The sequence below is a fragment of the Callithrix jacchus genome, chromosome 7 (genome assembly GCF_049354715.1).
Source record: "Callithrix jacchus isolate 240 chromosome 7, calJac240_pri, whole genome shotgun sequence".
Classification (NCBI taxonomy): Eukaryota; Metazoa; Chordata; class Mammalia; order Primates; family Cebidae; genus Callithrix; species Callithrix jacchus.
In genome coordinates this window covers 152,300,509-152,323,457 of record NC_133508.1, presented here as the reverse complement: position 1 = coordinate 152,323,457, position 22,949 = coordinate 152,300,509, and the positions used below count along the sequence as shown (strand labels likewise).

Here is a 22,949-nt window from a genome sequence, read left to right as displayed (position 1 = left end):
GATATCTTTTTTTTTTTTTTTTGAGACGGAGTTTCGCTCTTGTTACCCAGGCTGGAGTGCGATGGCGCGATCTCGGCTCACCGCAACCTCCACCTCCTGGGTTCAGGCAATTCTCCTGCCTCAGCCTCCTGAGTAGCTGGGATTACAGGCACGCGCCACCATGCCCAGCTAATTTTTTGTATTTTTAGTAGAGACGGGGTTTCACCATGTTGACAAGGATGGTCTCGATCTGTTGACCTCGTGATCCACCCGCCTCGGCCTCCCAAAGTGCTGGGATTACAGGCTTGAGCCACCGCGCCCGGCCTATAAGATATCATTTCAACACGTTATTGCAAAGTCTTTGTGTCGGATATTTAGAGATTTAAGCTTGTCACTTCTTTTTCTTTTTTCCTCAGTGTCCGGTTCTCTTGGGAAGAGCTACATTTACAACAGTCCGTACGACTCAAGCTCTTCATTTCATTCTATGCAGGTAGCAATACGGCCTTCAAAGTTTGCCTTAATGAGTTCTTCACTCCAGGTGACTGTAAGTGGGCATTTAATTTCATCAGTTTACCACTGGGAACCACAGACTGCCAGATTACCTGAACATTAACTGGGTTTTAGTATTCTGACTAGATTATAAGCAATCTGCCAGCAAACCCTCCTTTTCGCTGCACCTCTGTCCCATTGTAAATTTCTTTACTAGTTGGGGTTCTTGAGTGCAAACATCAGTAACCCATTTTGGATGACTTTGATTTAGGGAGGATATTGTATGGCTCACAAAGCCTGCAGAGGGGCTGGAGAATCAGGTTTAGAAAATGAACAGGAGCCAGGCAGGGCGGGGTGAGGTATACTGTCACCACCCCGCAGGATGCAGACCGACACAGGATGCTGGATGTTGCCACTGGAGTCATTTGAACGACATTTCAACTATCCCCTGCTTTTTTGTTTCACAAATGAAACAAAGCATTGAGCAGAATTAGCTGGTTGGCAATACCTGGGTCATGTGACTAATGACGTCAGGTGTCATGGAGAGTAAGTACCTGGCCTCTTGGACTTTTGGAGAATGAGTGGGGATGCCGTCTCCCACCAAATTCATACAGTTGGGAGAGTCTCCGACATATAAAGTAGCTTCATAAGATGCAGGGCAAAAACCAAACCAAACCAAGTTCATTACATCCCTCTCCCTCTTTTCTAATTGACTTCCAGCCATCTCCACTTGGATACCTAACAGGCTGCTCAAGCCCCCCATATCAAAATTAGAGTCGTCTTCTAACCAGAGATGCTCCTTCTTCATCCCTCTTACATCCCTCAACTCAGTTGGTGACATTTCTCTCCTTCCATTCAGTTGTCTCCGTGAGGATCCCATGAGGCTTCCTTGACTGACTTTCCATATCCAATCAGTTATCCTGTCTTTTATTATTTATTTATTTATTCATTTCCCAAGACAGAGTCTTGGTCTGTCACCAGGCTGGAGTGCAGTGGCACAATCTCAGCTCACTGAGACCTCCGCCTCCCGGGTTCAAGCAATTCTGCTGCCTCGGTCTCCCAAGAAGCTGGGATTACACGTATGCACCACCATGCCCAGCTAATTTTTGTATCTTTAGTGGAGACAGGGTTTTACCATGTTGGTGAATCTGGTCTCGATCTCCTGACCTCATGATCCACTTGCCTCAGCCTCCCAAAGTGCTGGGATTACAGGCGTGAACCACCTCGCCCAACCACATTGTCTTTTATTCTACTTCTTAAGTGTTTCATCAATTTACTTCTTTCTTATCTTTATTGCCATGACACTACTTCAAGTACTTATCATCTTCTTATTGAGTTCTTTCAATCCCCGCTTTTTGTTTAGAGGCGGGTTTTCACCATGTTGGCCAGGCTGGTCTTGAACTCCTGACCTCAGGTGATCCACCCACCTCGGCCTCCCAAAGTGCTGGGATTACAAGTGTGAACCCCCGAGCCTGGTCAATCCCTTCTTTTTTTTTTTTTTGTTTCTCTTTCACTACCTTCTAAACTGGTATGTAAATTAGTTATCAAAGCAATAATTCTTGAAGCAAACCAACCCCAAACTCAGGAATTTACAATGACAAACATTTATTTCTCATCTGAGTCCCTTCAAGTTGGCTGTGGTTCAATGACCTTAGATTGGCCTTGGCTAGACTTGCCTCAAGTCCCAGCTGCATGTTGGGTTTAAGTTTGCCCCATTTGTTTGCACTCCTTCTGGAACTACTGACACCAGAGGCATGCAGAGACATGTTCTCATTGTGGCAGGCAGGAGCACAAGTGCGTTCACTCCAACCTGCAGGCACATTTCAAATCTCTACTTGTGCCATGCCTGCTAATATCCTACTGGCCAAATTGAGTCCAGAGTCACCATGAGGGAAATGTACGGCACCCACCATGAGGCCATGGAAGAGGTGTGGATGTGTAATGTTACTATAGTGAAGAATTAGGACTAATAATTGAATCCATCACACATGGGTTCCCTGCCTCCAGTCTTGTTCACCTCACCCTTCACAGAGGTATCTATCCACAATGCCACTATGGATTTGTAATTTAATTGCTTAAAACTTTGGTTTCTGTAAGAAAATTGCAAGGGTGTCTCAACAGGTCCTTCACAATTTGGCCACCAGCTGCTTCATCAGTCTCACTTCCTGCCACCTTCACATTGCCACATCGTCTACTCCACAACTTGATCTTTAAGATTCAGAAATACGCTGCCATCATGATTTTGCCTTCATGCCTTTTCTCATGCTGTTCCTTTATGTAAGGTGCCTTCATGCCTCCATTCAGCAGGCTAATTCCTATCCTGTCTTCAGGCCTTAACGAAAGCATCACTTCCTTCAGGTTATGGAAGCTTTCCCTGTAGCTCAGTTGCTGGCACCCCAAATCCACTCTTGGATTTACTGATCATTCTCTATGGTCATAAGCCTTTTGGATCTTCATGCCTGATGTGATGTCCGGCCCATAGAAGGCATTTCTCATGTTTACTGACTTCTTGTCCACTCACGACCTGTCCCTCAGACCTCCTGCTTTCTTATCGTTAGGGGATACTAGACTGGGAAAGGAAGAAATGGAGTTTTGTGGCTTCTTCAGTGAGAGAGGAGGAGGGGAGGCCTATTGTGGCTGAAAAAATGATAATTCACTGATCAGATAGGCAAACATTCCATTATGTTAGTACATTTTAATGTTACTTGTGCAGAGGTGGCAGGTGAGCTGTAACAGGAGCCTCTGAGGATAATGTCTTACTCAAAAGAGTAACTGATGAGGGACAGTTTTCTACTGTGTTAGGGCTTTTGTGGCCCTCTCAGATCCCATCATCTAGGTAGCTGCCTTCATAAACACTCATGAAAGTACCTATGATGACAGGATATGATATTTAAAGTCCATGCCCTGTGGAAATTGGTTTGGATTTATTTTTAACGACATTAGGCATCCAGTATTGGCATTAGAGATTTTTCAAGAAGACTGAAAACAATCTAAGAGTAGCAATAGGTTCCTCCAGCAATCAAACCATAGTAATTTAGTGAAAAAAAAACCCCAAATTTTCATTAACCAGAATGTTTAGGGGGAACTTCTGTGAGTCTTGTGTTGCCATCTAAAAATCAATATTGCCAGCTGTTTCTCATAACAGGAATAGCAGATGTTCTGAAAAGTTCAAACAGAAGAAAAATCACAGTTAACCTTGCACCTGATTTCCTCAGAGTGCTATGAAAGTCTCCCCTGAATCTATACTAGACTGAAACGCTTGTTAAAGTTGCATCGATCGTGTTCACGGTTAGATGCTCTTGTCAAAAAGTTTGTCTTCCAACTGCTTTAGTAGCCATGCAATGATTTGCTTTTCATGCATTATTGAAAGCCCCAAGTTTAATAAAGTCAAACACCTAAAAATGTTAGAAATGGGTAGAGTTGCTCTTCATGATCCATGGGAGAAACCTTCAGAGGAAATCCTGGGGAATAGGGAGGGTGTGCAGCTTATCTCTTTGGCTAGTGATGGCTGCATCAGAGATGAAAATGGGAGCTGGACCAGCCTCTTGGCTACACCCCTCCTTTCAGCATTAGAGAAAATAATCTTTTTAGTTCATGACACATTTCTAATTTATTTCAGCTCAGCACTGAGATTAGAAAATAAGATATAGGCAAACACTGGGGGAGAAATGTAGAAAAGTTGGAGTTTAAATGGTGCTGTTTTATATCAGCTTAAGAGAGAGGAATATAATAACAAACTTTAAGACAAAAAGGTATTACCAGAGATAAAAAAGAGACATTTCATAATGATCAGATCGATTCACCAGGAAGACACAACAAATGTGAATGTGTATGTGCCTAATAACAGAGCTTCAAAATACATGAAATACAAACCCGTCTCTCAGCGACTGATAGAACAATTAGACAGAAAAGCAATAAAGCTGAAAATGATCTGAACAACAACCGCCTTGACCTAATGATATAGAACATTACGTCTTACAACTGCAGAATCTATGTTCTTTTCAGGTGTGTATGCTGTGTTCAGTAATACAGCCCATATGCTGGGCCGTAAAACATAAAACAATCTCAATAAAGGTGAAATAATTGAAATTATATAGAGTATGTTCTCTGACACCACGTATTTATATTAGAAATCAACAACAATATAAAATTTAGAAACTCAATCTATTGAAATTAAACCATATACCTCTAAATAATGTATGTATCACTAAGGAAGTCAAGCGTGAAGTTAGGAAGTATTTAAACTGAAATGATAATGCAAATACAATTTATCAACCTATCAACATTTACGGAATGCAGCGAAAGCAGTGCTTAGAGGGAATTTTGTGGCTTTAAATGCATACTTTAGAAAAAAAGAAAGGTCAAAACGAGTACTAGTTATAGCCCTATTCTCCTTAAGTTTTAAAATAAATTAATATTGAGCACTTCTTTGTTGGGTATGTAGCGCTGAGCAGAACAGACATGGGCCTGCCCTCCTGTTGGCCGGGACCTGCTGAGAGAGACAAATAATAAACAAACACAGATGCATATGAAATTAAAATTATGATAAATGCTATCTATGAAGGGAAAGGACAGGGTAGTATAGCCGGGGAGGTGACCTAATTTAGATTGAAACATGGAAGAAAACCTCTTTAAGAAAGTGGCTTTTAAGCTCAATGGGATTTGAGTTAAAAGCAGGAGAAAGTTAAGCATCAAGTGAGGGGAACGCTCCAGGTGGGAGGCGGATCCAGGGTAGGCTGGATATGGGTCAGGGGCTGAGAGGAGCGTCCACAGACCATCTGAACAGCCAGGGCTCTGAATCGCAAGTGCAGCTAAGTGTTATGTGAAATACTGATCTACTTTCTGTGCATTTTCCTACCCCTCTGCTTTTGGGTCCCATGTAGTGGTTTCTCTTCCTCCAGCCCACCCCAAATAGAAACAATAACTCAAAGATGCAGCAAAGCTTAAAGCTAGATAAGGATGTTTGTTGAGTGCCTGCAGAGTGAGGTTTTCTGCTCTCAAGAGCTAGTCAGGACCGGTGTCAGGAAGGGTGAGCAAAAGCGAAAAGGCAACTTAGATGGGAGAGGAAGGAGTGGAAAACACAGAACTGTCTATGGTGTGGGCCCTCACTGAGCCAGGGCGCTACCCATGGCCCACAGTAATGGAGACTCGTAAGCTCTGTGAACAGATGCTGGGGCCTTGGGCAGAACGTGAGGAAGCAGCACTCACACTTTTTGTGTATTGGAGTCAAATGTAATAAAATTAATATTCCTTACTGTTTCAAAAAGGATATTCCTAAACAAAACTGGCTTTTTTTTTTCTCCAAGGACACGATGGTGAAGAATGGGATGCTATGGTTACAGCTCCCTGCCACAGCCTCACACTACTGTTTGTATCCTTGCTGAAAATTCAATACTATGAAAAAGACAAATAATGTCTTAGCAATTTTATGAATTTAATGAAAATCATTCTGACTTTGCAGACCTCCTGAAAGTGCCTGAGCAACCCCCAGGTGCCTGGGGACCTGCTATTTAAATGTCCCTCACAAAACTTGCGTGGCAATCTAATTGCCAATGTAATAATATTAGAAGGTGGGGACTTTAAGAGGTGATTGGGCCATGAGGGCTCTGCCCTCATGCCCTCATGCATAGATTAATGCCGTTATCATGGGATTGGGTTAGTTATTGCAGGAGTGGGCTCTGGATAAAAGGATGAGGTCTGTTCCTATTTCTCTCTCTCTCAGAGTGTGTCATGCACCTTCACCCTCCCTTGCCTTTTCTCATGGGATGCCTTCTGCCATGCTCTGATGAAACATGAAGGTCCTCAACAGATGTAGCCCCTTGATCTTGGCCTTGCCAGCCTCCAGAACCTTGAGTCAAGTAAATCTCTCTTCTTCATAAAAGAAATCTCCTTATACTCAGAGATTTTTTTTCTTTTTCTTTATAAAAGAAATATCTTTTCTTTATACCCAGTCTGTGGTACTCTGGCATAGTAGTAAAAAATGGAGTAAGACGGGACTACATCTTAAAAACAACTGCTGTAGGGTAACTGGGTGTGAAGATGGAACAGAACAGAGCCAGCTGGAAACTTCTCTGAGTTGGGCCATCATTACTAGCATGGATGCTGATTTTGGCTTATTTAAGCAGAACAGGGATTTACTAAACAGATATTGCGTAGCTCACTGAATTACCAGGGGGCCTAAAGAGCCACGCTTGTAAAGTGGGCAGGAAGAATCAAAAGGAGGCTGTACGTCCAGAACCCGAGCCAATAGCCCGCCTTGGAAGCAGTCAGGTGACAGGAAGACACTGCTATTTCCTCTGCAGCTGCTGTTGAACACAGGATGTGGCATCTTATATTACAGACACCCCAGTACTGGTCTGTGGGGGCTGCGGTCCCAGCTGTCATCCTTACTTTGTCACCTGGACAGATTTAGACTGTGTCTCTAAATTAACCTTTGATTGGCTGAGCCTGGGTTTCTTGCTTATGTCCTAGCTGCGCTGTATGCTGTGGAAGCTATTATTGCACAACACCCCCAGCTCCTGTTGTGGAATGGAGCTCTGCTCCCTAGGAAGACTTGCAAGAAGAGGAATTCTCTGTGAATAGAAAAGAGGTTTGGCTGCTAAGCAGCCAAAACATGACAACTGCCTGAGCCTTCTTCAGCGGGAGCTACACATTTGGTAGTAATCAGCCATGAGCTGATCACTGGAAAGATGGGGTTTAAGACATTTCCAAGGAAGAAAACATTGAGTGAGACAAGAAGGTGATCTGGGAAGGAGCCTTGAGACCTCTTAGCATTTGAAGGATGAGTGGAAGAAGAGAACCTTCAAAGAAGACTGATAAGGAGCAGCAAGAGGAGGTATAGAAGGGTGTTGTATTTCAGAAGCCAAGGGGGAAGGATGCTTTGAGGAGGAAGGAGTGGTTTGGATGTTGAATCCTGCCCAGAGACCTAGAAAACTGAGATCTGAGCAATGTCCATCAATGAATTATTAAATGCCCACCAATCAACTCCTTTCCATTTCTTCTCTATTGCACCAGAGTGTGACTTATTGCTACTTCCCTAAAAGTCAGGGGAGATGGGAATATCCTTTATTAAGACAGAGTTATTCCAGTACAAAGGATGTGAACCCCATTTGGACATCATTCTCCAAGCACAAGATAGTCCCTTCTGCAACCGGGTACCCAGGCTGAGTCCTCTGCTGCCAGGCAGACTGACAGACAGCACATGGGGAGCTATAGAAAGATTGTTCTGCCTCAACAAATTAGCAAATAGCTGTAATCTGTTCACCATCATGATAAATGTTACCTGTGCTTACTAAGCTCTGTGTTAAGAATTGGCTCTTGTATGGAGTATTAAACAATATATGAGATAGAATGCAGACAAATTCAAAAGCACACACAAAACAAAATGAAAAAAGACACACACGAGTAGAGCACCACCTCCTCTCTGGAGCTTGTTCTAGTTCACTGGAATATGGTGTCTGGAGCCCCTGGCCTCCCTAAGGTCCACTTGCTACTCAGACCCACCATCACCATGTTACTCTGGACCTGCCTAAGGCCTACTCACCTTTTAGGCTTCAGTTTAGACAGTAGCTCTTCCATGAAGCCTCTCTGACTTTCAAGTCTGCTAAAGAATCTTACTGTGTTCCCCTGTAACATCTTCACCTCTTTATCTTTCCCCTTATGTGTCTATTTACTGATCTTCCTGATTAGATGGAAAGCTTTAAAAGCAGGACCTTGTTTATCTTATTTACCATTGTAGGGCTTTCTCAGCATTGCCTCACCAGCACCTGGCATATAGGAGATGCTCAGTAAATATTTATGGAATGAATATGTGAATCAATGTCAATGGCTGATTGAATAAATCAAAGAGCCTGTGAGTACTGACAAGCCACAGTGTAGAAGAATATTATGAGCTGTGCAGAGAAGCCAGAAAGGCTTGCTAGAAGCTGAAGTTCTGTGCAGGATTAGGAAGGCAGACAATCCAGATTGGCAGAAGTCAGAGGTGCCAGATTAGACAGTTGATACCTTTTGAGTGGGATGGGGAAAGATTTGCGTTGCTGGAGGGAAGTGTCTATTCTGGGTAGTAACTAAGAGTTTTCTAAGTATTGTAGGTGCTGCTGGGAGCACATGATCCTTCCAAGCCCATGTCATAGCTTGTTGCAGTAAATGCAGGGGCACAAGAAGCCTGACCTCCTGTATCCTTCTCCATCACCATGCCTGTGTCAGCATCACAGCCTTGGGTGGCAGTGGCAGTGGGTGGAGTGGGATGCAGGTGCTCTACAGGAAGGGCCCATTCCTGCTGGCTGAGGGGCTCTGTGATGTGAAGGATCCAGCCAACCCTTGGCCACGTGACAGGAACACCATCTGCACCCTGGGCGCCTAGATTTTGCAGCTGCCACAGCCTACTCAGGCATATTTGACACAAGCTTAGCAAATAGCTTTTCCAGGAGGTTTGCAAATTTCCAATCTGCTGTGCCACGTTTTCCTCTACAACTGCCACTAACCAAATGTTAAATTGGACCCAAGACCTGCGGGGTAATCAGCAAACGTATGGGCTCATTGCAGAATTGGAAAGGAGACTGGGGCTCAGGTGGCCCTCTGAATGGACTCTTCCTAGAAATTATACTGTTATTATGGCAAAAATTATGATGCCATATACAGGAGTAATTGTCGAATCTTTACTAGCATATCTGTCTTTACATGTCAACGTATCCTTAAGACATTGCATATAAATTGAACTTTTGTTACTTTAATACAAATTAAATGCAATTTTTAATGTTATTTTAAGGAATTCTCCAGAAAGCAATCCTTTTGCCAAAGCAAAACAAATGCCCCTCAATTGGTTTTTACAAATTGTCTCTAAATGTGGATGGATTTACGTGTGTGTTTGTATCTTCTGTGTGCCTCTGTTGAGGATCATCAGTCTCTTTTGAGAAATGCAGAAAAAGTTGGCTTTAGCACTTCCATGATTAATTTAAGAGAGAGGGAAAGATTGTTATATATACAAGGTTTTGGCACCAAGATTTCATCTTTTGTTATCCACACAACATCATGCACTCAACAAAAGACATAAATGCAAAATTGCAAAGCATGCTGGGATGAATACATTATAGCTTAGATCTGCATTTCAAATTCAGCTTTTTGATATCTTAATATCCACAGGGGTTAAAAGTACTAACCAATTGAAGAATTAGGGGACTTCATTGCTATTACTGAACAAATCTAATTATAGAAAAGACAAAATTATAACTGTACAATAGAAATTATCTAGGATGATTAGAGTGTCCCCAACTCCTGTTCCATTCAGCTGAAATGACCATTTCTCCTTTCATTTCCGTATCAGTTAACAAACAAGAATTCGTTTTCCAAATGCTATTGAGTGTGGCTTTGGAAGTCAGAGTATAGTACCCTACCGCGGCAGTCCCCACCTTTCTGGCACCAGGGACTGGTTTCTTTGAAGACAATTTTTTTACAAATTGGGGTAGGAGGGATACTTTTGGGATGATTCAAGCACATTACATTTATTGTTAACTTTATTTCTACAGTTATTATTACATTATAATATATAATGAAAGAATTAGACAACTCACCATAACGTAGAGTCAATGGGAGGCCTGACCTTATTTTCCATCTGGGGGTGACAGGAGACAGTGGCAGATCATCAAGCATTAGATTGTCATAAGGAGCATTCAACTTAGATCCTGTGCGTGTGTAGTCACAATACAGTTCGTGCTCCTATGAGAATTGAATGCCACCACTGATGTGACAGGAGGCAGAGCGTAGGCAGTAATATGAGTGATGGGGAGCAGCTGTAAATACAGATGAAGCTTCGTGTGCTTGCCCACAGCTCACCTCCTGCTGTGTGGCCCCATTCCTAACAGGCCATGGACTGGTCCTGGAACCGGTCAGTGGCTCGAGCACTGGGGATCCCTGCCTTAGAGCAAGTCACTTTAAATGTTCAAGTTCATATAACTGTGTGAAGTAGAGAGATCAACTAAATTAGGCCCCATGGGATCTTAGGGTACCTGTATAATGGTGAGCCAAGAGAGGAGTGGGCATATTTTGAAGTTCTTGGGGGAATTTGCAGCCAGTGAATATTTTTTCTCTAGCCACTACTGGCGCTCCCAGTGGTCCTCTGTTCCTAGGCCCCATAGAAGTGTCCCTAAGGTAGAAGTAGCTTTAAATGTAGAAGGGCCCTTCCTGCCACTAGGGGTAGAAAGAACTGCAGTCAGCAATGTACTCTTCTGCCTGTTAGTTGAGTAGCATATGCCTCACGACTTTCCCGCACTCCATGGTACTGGGCGCTCATTGCCCCTCTGCCTGGAGAGAGGGCCGCATTGCACAAACACAGCCCAAACGCATCTTCATCTAGCTATTCGTTCTTTTATTTATTTATTCAACACGCGGTTTGCACCATGCCTTGTTTTGCTCGAAGTGCTGAGAGTACACGATTATATGAAGCTCTTATGGGTATCCATTACTCCAGCACCTTTTGTTGAAAAGACTGTCTTTTCCCCATTAAATGGCCTTACCAACTTGGTTGAAATTCTACTTCCAGATTCTATCATGTTCTGCCATTCCGTATGTCTATCCTGTGCCAGTAGCTAAAGCACAGTGTCTTAATTACTGTGAGTCTTGAAACCTGACAGGGCGTGTCCTCCAGCTTTGTTCCTCTTTTTCAAAATTCCTTTGGCTATTGTGGGTCTTCGCACTTCCAAATAAGTTTTTGAGTCAAGTTATCCTTTTTTATCAAAAAAATCCTGCTTTAAAAAAATTCTGATGCATTGACTCTGTAGCTCAACTTAGGGAGATGTGACATCTTAATACCGAGTCTTCTGATCACGGATATAGTAATTCTTCCATTTACTTAGATCTTTAAAATGTCTCCCAGTTGTGCTTTGTAGTTTTCAGTATACAGGTCTTATAGATATTTTGTTAAATGTATCTCCTAGTATTTTATACTTTTGTTGCTGTTGCAAATGGTAAACTTAAAATTCCAATTTCCATGTGTTCATTGCTATTTATAGGAATACTGTACAGTTAATTTTTGAATATTTGTCTCATATGCTGGGACATTGCTAAACTCACTTATTAGCTCTGGGAACCTTTTTTATTTGGGTAGATTTCTTAGGATTTTCCATGTACATGAATCTGTCATCTGTGAATAAAAATAATTTATTTCCTTTTTTCCAATCTATATGCCTGTTAATTATTTTTCTTTCTTTATTGTCCTGATTTGGAATTCCAGTACAATGTTGGATAAGAGTGGATTTCTTTGTCTTGTTTCAGACATTTGAGAGAAAGTATTTAGTCTTTCACTACTGAGTATTACGGTAGCCTAAGTTTTTCATAGGTGTCCTTTATCAGGCAGAAGTTTTCTTCTATTCCTAGCTTGCTGAGAATTTTCTTTTTTAAATTATGTGTGGGTATTGAATTTTGCCAAATGCTTTTACTGTATCTATTAAGATGATCATATGCATCGATCTCGTCAAGAGATCGAGACCATCCTGGTCGAAATGGTGAAACCCCGTCTCTACTAAAGATACAAAAAATTAGCTGGGCATGGTGGTGCGTGCCTGTAATCCCAGCTACTCGGGAGGCTGAGGCAGGAGAATTGCCTGAACCCAGGAGGCGGAGGTTGCGGTGAGCCGAGATCGTGCCATTGCACTCCAGCCTGGGTAACAAGAGCGAAACTCCGTCTCAAAAAAAAAAAAAAAAAAAAAAAAAGATGATCATATGCATTTTCTCTAACTCTATCAATGTGGTAAATTGCGTAATTTATTTTTGAGTATTAAACCGATTTTGCATTCCTGGGATAAGCTGCATTTGGTCATGGTGTATTATCCTTTTTTATTGTTGGATTAGATTGAATTTATTTTATTTTAAGATAGGGTCTTGCTCTGTTGTTCAGGCTGGAATGCAGTGACATGCCATCTCGCTCACTGCAACCTCTGCCTCAGCCTCCTGAGTAGCTGGTACTACAAGCATGCACCACCATGCCCAGCTAATTTTTTTGTTGTTGTTTTGTAGTAGAGATGAGGTTTCACCATGTTGGCCAGGCTGGTCTTGAACTCCTGACCTCAGGTGATCAGTCCCCCTCAGCCTCCCAAAGTGCTGGGATTACAGGCATGAGCCACTGCACCCAGCCTAGATTGGATTTTATTAAAGAATTTTGGATGAATATTGGCATATGGTTTTATTTATGGTATTTTTCTGTTTCTAATATATCAAGGTAGTGTTGACTTTAAAAAATAAGAACTGGGCCAGGTGCAGTGGCTCACGCCTGTAATCCCAGCACTTTGGGAGGCCAAGGTAGGCAGATCATGAGGTCAGGAAATCAAGACGATCCTGGCTAACACGGTGAAACCCCATCTTTATTAAAGATACAAAAAATTAGCCAAGCGTGGTAGTGCTTGACTGTAGTCCCAGCTACTCAGGAAGCTGAGGCAGGAGAATCGCTTGAACCCGGAGGCGGAGGTTGCAGTGAGCAGAGATCACCCACTGCACTCCAACCTGGGTGACAGAGTGAGACTCTGTCTCAAAAATACAAATAAAAAAGAACTGTTTCTACCCCCTTTTCTTGTGTGCATAGGCATAATTTTTTCTCGAGTATTTGAAAGAATTCACCATCTGGACCTTCATTGCAAGAAGATTTTAAATTATGAGTTACATTTTTTAAGTTCATATAGATATTTTCACATTTTCTATTTTTCCTTGTGTCATTTGGATAATTTGTATCTCACAAGAATTTTTTTCCATTTTATCTAAGCAATCAAATTTATCAGCAAAAGTTACTCATAATATTTCCTTATTATCTTTTAATGCCTTTTGGATCTATAGTGATGTCACCTCTTTCATTTCTGTTAATGGCAATCCTCCCTCTCTCGCTCTCCCTCTGCCTGGGTTATTAGAGTGGATGATCTGGGAACCCAGGAAGCAGGAAGGGTACTGTTCAACATAAAATGTTCAACACTGCACTGGAGCTCCAAACCAGGCAATACAAATAGAAAACTAACTAAGAGGCATATAGAATGGGAAGGAAGAAATAAATTATTTTTATTCACAGATGACATGTTTATGTTGGTGGAAAATCCTAAGGCAAAGGATGAGAATGCTTGCAATCATGAGCATGGAGGGGTGCAATCATCAGTCACTACAAGGACTACAGCCAGGGGCATGGGCAGCTGCAGTGTGGCAGAGCAGGAGGCCAGTGAAGGAGAGGAGGCCAAGGAGCTGAGAGGCCGGGGTTTAGAAGGGAATCTCTAAGAATAACGAGGGGAGGAGTGGGTGGAGAGAAAGACTGTGAGCCCAGTGCTCAGCTCTTTAAAGAATGGAGGAACAGGGAAGTCTGGGTGGGAGGAGTCACTGGATGGTTTATCCCGCATGACAGTCACAGGAACTGGGAGTTTTAGGGAGGGATTGGGGAACAGTGATTTGGAAATTTTGGTGAGGAGTGAGGAGGACTCCTGCTTCTCCCCTATGCCCAGTTGGAGGATTGCTGGGGATGCCGGGTCCCCAAGAGAAAGCCAGGTGCCCATCGCAGTGGGAAGGTGAGGGGGTTGTTCAGGGAAGAGGGTCAGGAACTAGGGTTGTTTGCTGAGGGGAGACCCAGATGGGGAGTGAGGGAAGGCAATGAAAGAGTGGTTTATGTGCCACGGGGGAGATGAGAACTGGGTGCTTAGGATGACCCAGGGCTTTGGCCTTGTGTGATGGCTGAAGCAGTCAGGGTTGGGGCTTGGTGGGCTCAGTCCTGCTGAGCACCATGGTGACGAGGTGTCGAGGGGTGCTCTCAGGCCCTCCCGTGGGTGTTGGAGTTGGTAAACATTTGAGTACCAGGGCACATTGATAGGGAAGATTTTTCTCTTCATATCCACATTTGTTTCAACCTTTAGCTGATTAAGCAACTGAAGCTTTGGTTGATTTTCTCGTCAGTGCCTCAGGGTCCATGACCATGTGTCTGGCCCAGTGAGTCCACACCTGGACATCCCAGTGCTCTGGGTCACACAGGGCCTCATCTTCAGCCCCATCTTTCCCCAGAGCCTGCGTGTTAGAGTGTTTCCTTCTGCTCCACATTTTTAAATAGAGGTGCGATCTGCTGTTGGTGTCTCATTTGCTTTTCTGTTCTCCTACTCCTCTCAGGAAGGCTCAGTGAGTTTCTAACAGTTTAACCTGTATCCCAAGCATCGACTTCCTTCTCTAACCATCTAGGGCTTACACTTATGCTGCAGTTAAACGTTTTCCTCCCTTTTCCTTTTTCTTGGTTTCTGTCCCAGACATTTAAAAGTACTCATTTCTCTTGATTTTTGTCTCTTAGAGAAATTAATGAGGTCTGAGTGTGCCCAAAGCGTCCATTGTACACCAGTCATCACCATCCCGTTTCCTGCGTCAGATCATCCCCACTAGAAGACAGCTCCCAACAGACCAGCATCCAATGCAGGGCTGGTCTCAGTCTATTATTGACCTCTGTCTGTCATGCTCCTGTTGTTGGTCTCATCTTTGTAGCACCTTCCTGTAGAGTCCCATGAATGGCACTTCCATAAATTGATACATGCACTCTCTCAGGACAAGAGCCCAATCCCATCTCACCCCATAACGACTGCATCATCCTGGAACCCAGTACTTTACATGAATTTATAGCCTTCCACTCTTACATCGGTCAGGATTTGCCTGGCTCCTTGGTGGCAGTGGTTCCAGTCTACAAGGGTGGTTCCCTAACTGTCTTTACTGTAGACCTTTTATCTTGAGGGTTAAGAGGGCACTTCCCAGGCCTTTCCTAGATTATGGCTATTTCTGGGAAGTCTTTCCAGCCATCTCTCCTCAATCTTACCTTGCTTTTTCTGTTAGATTTCACTGGGCCCAATTAATTCTTTTGGATGTAGTAACATGCAAAACATCTTCCTTTCCATCATCATCTTTTAAATCAGCCCATCCTGTCATCTGAGATCTCAATTTTCCTTCCAAGGAAATCTGTCTCCTTCTACAGATTAATTGATCTTTACTTTTCTTTATATTCTTCAACTGCTCACATCCTAAGTGTAAGAATGAGTCATATTTTTCAAATTACTCCAGTTTTTTCTTGATTTCCTGAGCAAATATAATTCCTAAAGTCAGACTATTCCATGCACAGGTTTTATATTACATTTCTGTTTGGGGGTTTTGGAATGATTTCACTATTTTTAAAAAACCTAACCCAAGAAGATGCTTCATTATCTTTAAAATATGGTCCCCCATTCCTCTTGGTTCCTTCATTAATAAACTCTATTATCCTTTTAAGGGTGAAACCATAGTTTTGTTCTCTGAAATCCCAAGCCATAGTTGGAATTTACGTCACCAAGAGAGGAGACCCAGCTTGAGAGCACAATGAGCCTTTTGAGCCTGTGGTGAGGCCACATGAAGTTAAGCTTGGTGCTTTCATAATTCAGTCTCTTGGCATGGAGGGCAATTTGAGACAATCTAAGAGGGGAACCCGATGCAGGGCGGCTGATCTTGTGCTGCCTGTGTCTGGTACAAAGATTTAAAGCTGGAATCACATGGGTGTTCTATGATAACATGAGATCAGCCACGTCAGGGCATATGGGGAAATGAGAACCCTTAGGTATGACTGGCTTGGGTATGAATTGGCTTGGCCATTCTGGAAAGCAAAGTTGCAGTGTGTGTGCATATTAAGTGTGCATCTCCCCTTTGACACAGTAGTTACAATCCACAGAAGTTCTCAAATAAGGAAACAACAAAGCATTGTTCCTGGTAAGGAGTTGGAAGCAACCAATAGTCTTCTTTTAAGGGATGGATAAATCAAATACAGCCTTAAAAAAGTTATACCTCAGCTAGATGCTACATGCCAAAATTAGATAGTTATACTGCAACGTGGCTGGATCTTCAAAAGTGTTGAATGAGAAAAGTAAAAAATAGAATGACCCATATAACATAATACTACTTACACAAATTAAAATCACATACATGCATAAAACTCACTTCATATTTTGCAAAGACGTTTATATTTCCAAGGATATATATTTACATTTTCAAAAAATATATATATATACACACACACACACACACACACACACACTTTAGAATGGGCTTGTATTGTGGGGAGGAGCATAAGAGTGGAAATTAGGAATTGCATTAAGCATATCTTTTCATTCTTGTAGATGTTGACATCTGAGGCCTTGCTGATCCCAGAGAGATTGCCTCTCCCAGGGCTGGCTAACGCCCATGGACAGCAAATAACATGCCGGAGAGTGCACCTTTCATATGTAAGCCAAGTAACTCGGAGCCCAGAGTCCAAACTACCTCCTTTCTTGAGCACTCCTAGGAAACTTACCCCTTGGGCCACTGTCCACCTGCCCTAATCACCCCATGGCCAACTATAGCTCCTAAGCCCCGGAGCCAACTGAAATAACTCGAACTGGCCAATCTGAAACCCACTTACCTTGTCTTGCCTTCCTTTCCTGCAAGAACCTCAGTAAAGCCTTACACCTACATTCCCTCACCCCCATTCTGTCTGCCTCCCCACCAGCCCTGGTGCCTCCCCACGTGGTCATGGATTTGTGAGCCTAAGGACTCCCTCCTTATGATGATCATTTTTGTGTCTATATGTCTTACCATATCTGATTAAGACAAGTTCAGGTACATTGTAAAACAGGGCTGGATTTAAAAAAATAGCAGAGAGGAGACTTGCTTTGGCCACTGTGAAAGTGGGTCATGAACTGAGAAGTATGAGAAACCCAATCTCTGCACCTAAGAACCAAACTAGAACAACTCCACCACAGAAAATATCCTCGCCTGCTCGTACTTGCAGGTTCTATCTCTGTTCTCCGCAATGTCTTATCCTCCTATCGTGAAGCAGACTATCCAGAGTTCATTAGATAAACCAGTGGTCCAGCCACATTCTCAGAACACTAAGGCTAGGCTAAATAAATCATGCAAGGCCATTTATTGCAGGGCTCCTCAGAGCCTAACTGTGTTGTGCTTCTCCAAGAGGACCACATAATATGAAGCATTTCTGAAACGTGTATCCTGGAATGCTTTATTTTTCTGTAAATCTAGCATTCCGTGAATCGCACTTTGGGGAATGCTGTGCTAGATGAGGTTACACCAATGCATGAGATGAGTGGTAAGATGTTAGACCATACTGCAGAAACTCGAGGGATTCTTCTGCCAAGCCCCGAATTTTCATTAAGGGAGATGTTATTATCTCTATCTCTGTATTTAAGTAACACAACTTAAAAATACGTCTTTAAAGGACACATAGGTATTTAAAAGACAAATTTTAAAATATGTATTAAAAAGATACATATAAGAACTTGAAGATCAAATTAGGACTTTGGTCTTCTATCATGTTTTCTATGACGTGGTGATATTTTCTCTAAATACTTTAATAGGCATTGTGGAAACAGCATTAATTCCCCTCTATTAAATCTAGATGTGATATGTAGCATTGCCTTTCATGGTATGTTTGTGACCAACGTTTCTGAAGTTTTCCTACAATGAATACCAGCTGGTCAGCGTGTATGGTTGAGAGTTAGTCTGTTTCTGTATAAATTTCTGAAACTACAAGCACTATCGAAGTTAAATGTTTCCTTTTCTGGATGCTTTGGTCTTATTTCCCTGCTGATATTGATCCCAAAGTCAAATTTTAGAGGTTTACTCCACTTTTCTTCATTTCTATCTGCTTGGGATAATTCTAAAGGACAAAAAGGCTTAAATTGAATTGCAGTCTTATCCACGGCAAAAAAATACTGCTACCTTGAATTTTGGGAAAAGAAAGGAATTAGCAAGAAAATCTCATCTGAGTATCCTAAGAATTAATGGAGTTCTTAAGTGTAAAGTGCTTGGTGCAGACACTATATATATATGTTTGCTAAATAAAAAGAATTTAAAAACAAGCTAGACTTGGGTGTAGGAATGAAAATTTCTTTCTACATGAATACAAGTTCCACAGAGGACTCGGGAAGAATAAGAAGTTTTCTTCTTTTTATAGTAAAGAAAGAAGTAAGAGTCTTTCAATGCTGACTTCTTTTTAGCCTAGAAAACAAGAAAAACAATCTCAAAGCTTTAAATAAAACTAGTTTCCTTGAACAAGACTTGTTATTACTTGGACAGAAAAACTAAAAGGCTTTCATTACTCACCAGCAGAGAAACCACACGATTCAAGGATATAAAATATGCCTATGAATAGTGAGTTGCTGGCTGTGTCTCCTGCTTCGAAGATGTTGGCTCAGCTAGCTTTACAAATCACATCTTCTTCTTCCAGAGAACCTATATTTTCTTCATTTGTCAGGAATGACATTGGGTGGAGAGCTTCTGGGATTTACTCTACGAGATCTTGCAAGCTATATCCTAAACTACTCTCTGCAGTGAATTCTAGTCCAAGACTCATCAGTTCTTGAATATTGTGTGCTTATGGCATAAATAGTAAATGAGAAGGAAGAAAACTCCAGAGGTCATTTTCTATACAAACATAAAGATTTGTGGAATGTTTAAGGGCTAGACTGGGAATATAAAATTATAATATAAATCAGTTATTTGTGCTGTCACCTTGGAATTTTTTTCTGGTCACCATAAGACATTTAATGGCAAGTTTTCATAAATAGATGTTGGGAAATCAGGAGGCAGGGTTTGATGAATATTTTATTCTGTGCCCAAAAAGGGTATTTTTAAACCACCAACTCTTTCCATGAGAAAAAAATTCCACTCTGCCAAAGAGAACATATTTCAGAGAGAATAATTTAGAGAGTCCAGGGACCTCAGAAACCATCAAAAGAGGCAAAACAGAGTTCTGTAGTGGCCCCAAAACTCCTCATTGCTTTACAGAGAAAACAGCAAATGCATTTTATAAGGAAAATTAATTTTAAGATGTCAAGTTTTCCCTCAGCACATCTTGCTTATTTTTTCACGTTTAATGTTTTATGGAGCTTTTTCTGCAAAGAGAAAGCTTTTCTTAAGTGCATAATATTTCTAAAACCTTCAAAAAAGAGATAAGTCATTTCCAACCCGTGAAGCTAGGTCTAACATTCAATTTCTCATATGATGCTAAATGTGCTCATAATTTTAAAAAGTTTATTGAAAGTTTATTGACAGCAGATAAGAAGGTAAGAATATGGTAGTTCTTCTTAAACCTGAACAAAATACGGTGTTAAAAATAGGCATTCTCAATCTTTGCGGAGATGGTACACCCAGTTGGTTGATATCATATCTCTGTCTAATGCCTTGCCACTTAACTCCTTCTTAGAACAGATTTCTAATATTTTTCTAGTTAATTTTGTTTTGATAGTCCTCTTAATATAATAATGTTTTTCCGTATTTATTATAATTGTTGAATATATTCTGAGTAGTTTACAAGATTAAACCTGGATGCTCACGCCTGTAATCCTACCTCTCTGGGAGGCCAAGGCGGGCAGATCACAAGGTCAAAAGATCGAGACCATTCTGGCCAACGTGGTGAAACCCCGTCTCTACTAAAAATACAAAAAATAGCTGGTCATGGTGGCGCTCGCCTGTAATCCCAGCTGCTCAGGAGGCTGAGGCAGGAGAATCGCTTGAACCTGGAAAGAGGCGGAGGTTGCAGTGAGCCAAGATTGTACCACTGTACTCCAGCCTGGTGACAGAGTGACACTCCATCTCAAAACAAACAAACAAACAAAACCTGGATGCGATCAACCTGTTTCTATACCAATGCTTTCCTTGCTTGTTTAGATTGAGTATCTCAGAGACTTCTTCAGCCCCAGCACTTTTAATTGTGAGCATTCTGCTCCTTCATTAGCAAAATTGTTTCAGCGTGTATAATCAGTGAAGCGCTGTCCTGCCTGCACATTTATGCTACACTGCAGAGTTTTCCTTTTCCTTTAAAATCTGGGTACTACTTTGATTTTTAACAGCAACAATAAATTCATATTATTTTTAAGGCCCTAAAAATAATATTTGTGGTATTTTCTTGATTCTGAGATGCCTCAATCATTTAATGGAAACTTTTTGGCAACCATACTTCTCAAATATGATATATCTCCTAATTTCAGAAAAGTTAAATTGTAGGGGTAAAGTATATCTTATGAGAAATACAGGATAGCTACTGACATGGAAAAACATTCCAGAGATATTTTTAAGTGAGAGAAACAAGTTGCAGAGCAATATTGCTAGCTCCTACATAAATGTACACAGTAGAAGTATATTTGTTGTTCATATTACAATCTAGAGCCAGTAAACAGGTTCTTGGGGCTACTTTCCTCCAAGCGATCATGCAGAGCTCAGGCTGAAGGATGCTCCATCATCTTCGACATGTACTGTCTTCATCCCAATGATCTAGAAAGAGAAAAGATCTTAGAGTAGCATGTCTAGGAGGTTTTCATAACCAGGTATAGAAGAAATGTACATTACTTCTACTTATGCCCCATGGACTAGACTTAGTCACTTGACCATATCTAACTGCAAGGCAGGCTGGGAAATATATTCTAGATGTGTTCTCAGGAGGAAGAGAACACGAATTTTACTCTAGCAGTCTCTGATATATGTACACAGACATATTTGTGTGTGTATATATGTCAATTAAAAATAGAAATGTTAGCACATGCAGAGAAACAAATATGGAATAATATAAACAAAATTACATATCATGACTTTCTCAGGAGGACGGAATGTAGAAAATACTTTATTTTCTTTTTTTGTTGTTGTTGTTTTCTTTGAGATGGTCTAGGTTGCAGTCTAATGGTGCAATCTCAGCTCACTGCAATCTCCTCCTCCCAGGTTCAAGCAATTCTCCTGCCTCAGCCTCCCAAGTAGCTGGGATTACAAGTGTGAGACACCAAGCCTGGCTAATTTTATATTTTAATTAGAGACGGGGTTTCACCATGTTGGCCAGACTGGTCTCAAACTCCTGACCTCAAATGATCCACCTGCCTTGGCCTCCCAATGTGCTGGGATTATAGGCATGAGCCACTGTGCCTGGCCTATTTTCTGTTAATGTCTTAAAAATGACAAATATATTACTTTCGGAAGCAGAAAATATTGCTAGCTTTTTGTTTTGCTCATGTAAAAGGCTACAAGGACCTGGCAGTGAGATGAAAATATCTTCTCCCTAAATGAGATTTCTAAGGCCTGACATCTTGTTGGGACTGCAAACATGTTTACTAACTTTCAAACAATGTTCTTGTCTCTGTTAAGTCAGTAGGAAAAATCAGTGTCAGTTTTCACATTGTTATAAAGAACTGCCCAAGACTGGGTAGTTTATAAAGACAAGAGGTTTAATTTACTCACAGTTCCACATGCCTAGGGAGGCCTCAGGAAACTTACAATCATGATGGAAAGCGGAGGGGATGTAAAGCACCTTCTTTACATGGCAGCAGGAGAGAGAAGTGCAAGCAGGAAACATGTCAGAGGCTTATAAATCCACTAGATCTTATAAGAACTCACTATCACAAGAACAGCGTGGGGGAAACCATCTCATGATGCAATTGCCTCCCCTTGGTTTCTCCTTTAACATGTGGGGATTATGGGGATTACAATTCAAGATGAGATTTGGGTGGGGACACAAAACCTAATTTTATCAGTCAGTCCTTCCTGAAACTTATTAAAACTTGTATATATGTGCATTTATTATTTCTTGACTTGATTCTTTTGGCCCCAGAAGGGGACTCCCCCTACCAGAAGTGACATGGGGGTGTGAGTACTGTCACATGGCAGCTTATTCATAAGTTTCCAGACAAAGAGAACCTAATACAAAGAAATGACTAAGGTTATGATCCACCTACCAGTTCTAGTTCAGTGGCTTTAGACAATCTCTGAACCCTCAATCCCACTGGGTTTCTCAACTTCAGCAATGTTAATATTTTAGGTTGAAAAATTCTTTGTTGTAGGGTCTGATCCTGTGCACTGGAGGATTTAATAGCATTTCTGGCCTCTACATACCAGCAGCAACACTTCCTCTTTGGTTGTGAGAATCAAAAATGCCTCCAAACATTGCCAAATGTCCCCCGGGGAGCAAAATTTAACCTGGTTGAGAATGACTAACTGTACCCCTGTGAGCTTTAATCTCCACATTTGAAGTTTGGGAAATAATAATGCTTTCCTGGTATAATAGGGAAGGTTAGCAACACTAACTTTTATAATAAACAATTCCAGAATCTCGGTAAAATTTGCTTTCATTCCACCAATTTGGGTATTTTTGGTCTGGTCATTTTCCATGTAGAAAATTCAGGTGCTAGGCCAGGTGCAGTGGTTCATACCTGTTATCCCAGCACTAAGGGAGGCAGAAGTGGGAGGATAGCTTGAGCCCAGGGGTTTAATAATAGTAATAATAATAGAAAATTTGGGTGCTAGGCTACTTCCAGAATCTTTTGGCTCTGACCTCCTTAACTTCCTAGGAGTCCTATCCCTTCAGCTGAGGGATGAAAACAGGGACAGGTGGTAACAAGTGAGAGATTATTGTGAACCTGCCTTGGAAGAGGCACATATTCTTCCTGCTTTTACATTCCATTTGCCAGGGCTTGGTCACACAGACACACCTG

General features: G+C 41.7%; 1 long non-coding RNA gene across 1 annotated transcript in view; it reads left to right on the top strand.

The window, feature by feature from the left end:
• The window catches only part of LOC144577078 (uncharacterized), a 41,947-nt gene that overhangs the window by 8,331 nt on the left and 10,667 nt on the right, over positions 1-22,949 (top strand). Inside the window, exons 2-3 of the long non-coding RNA XR_013520350.1 lie at positions 396-523; positions 16,599-16,703. This is a non-coding gene — a long non-coding RNA (uncharacterized LOC144577078). The remainder of the gene's footprint in view (positions 1-395; positions 524-16,598; positions 16,704-22,949) is intronic.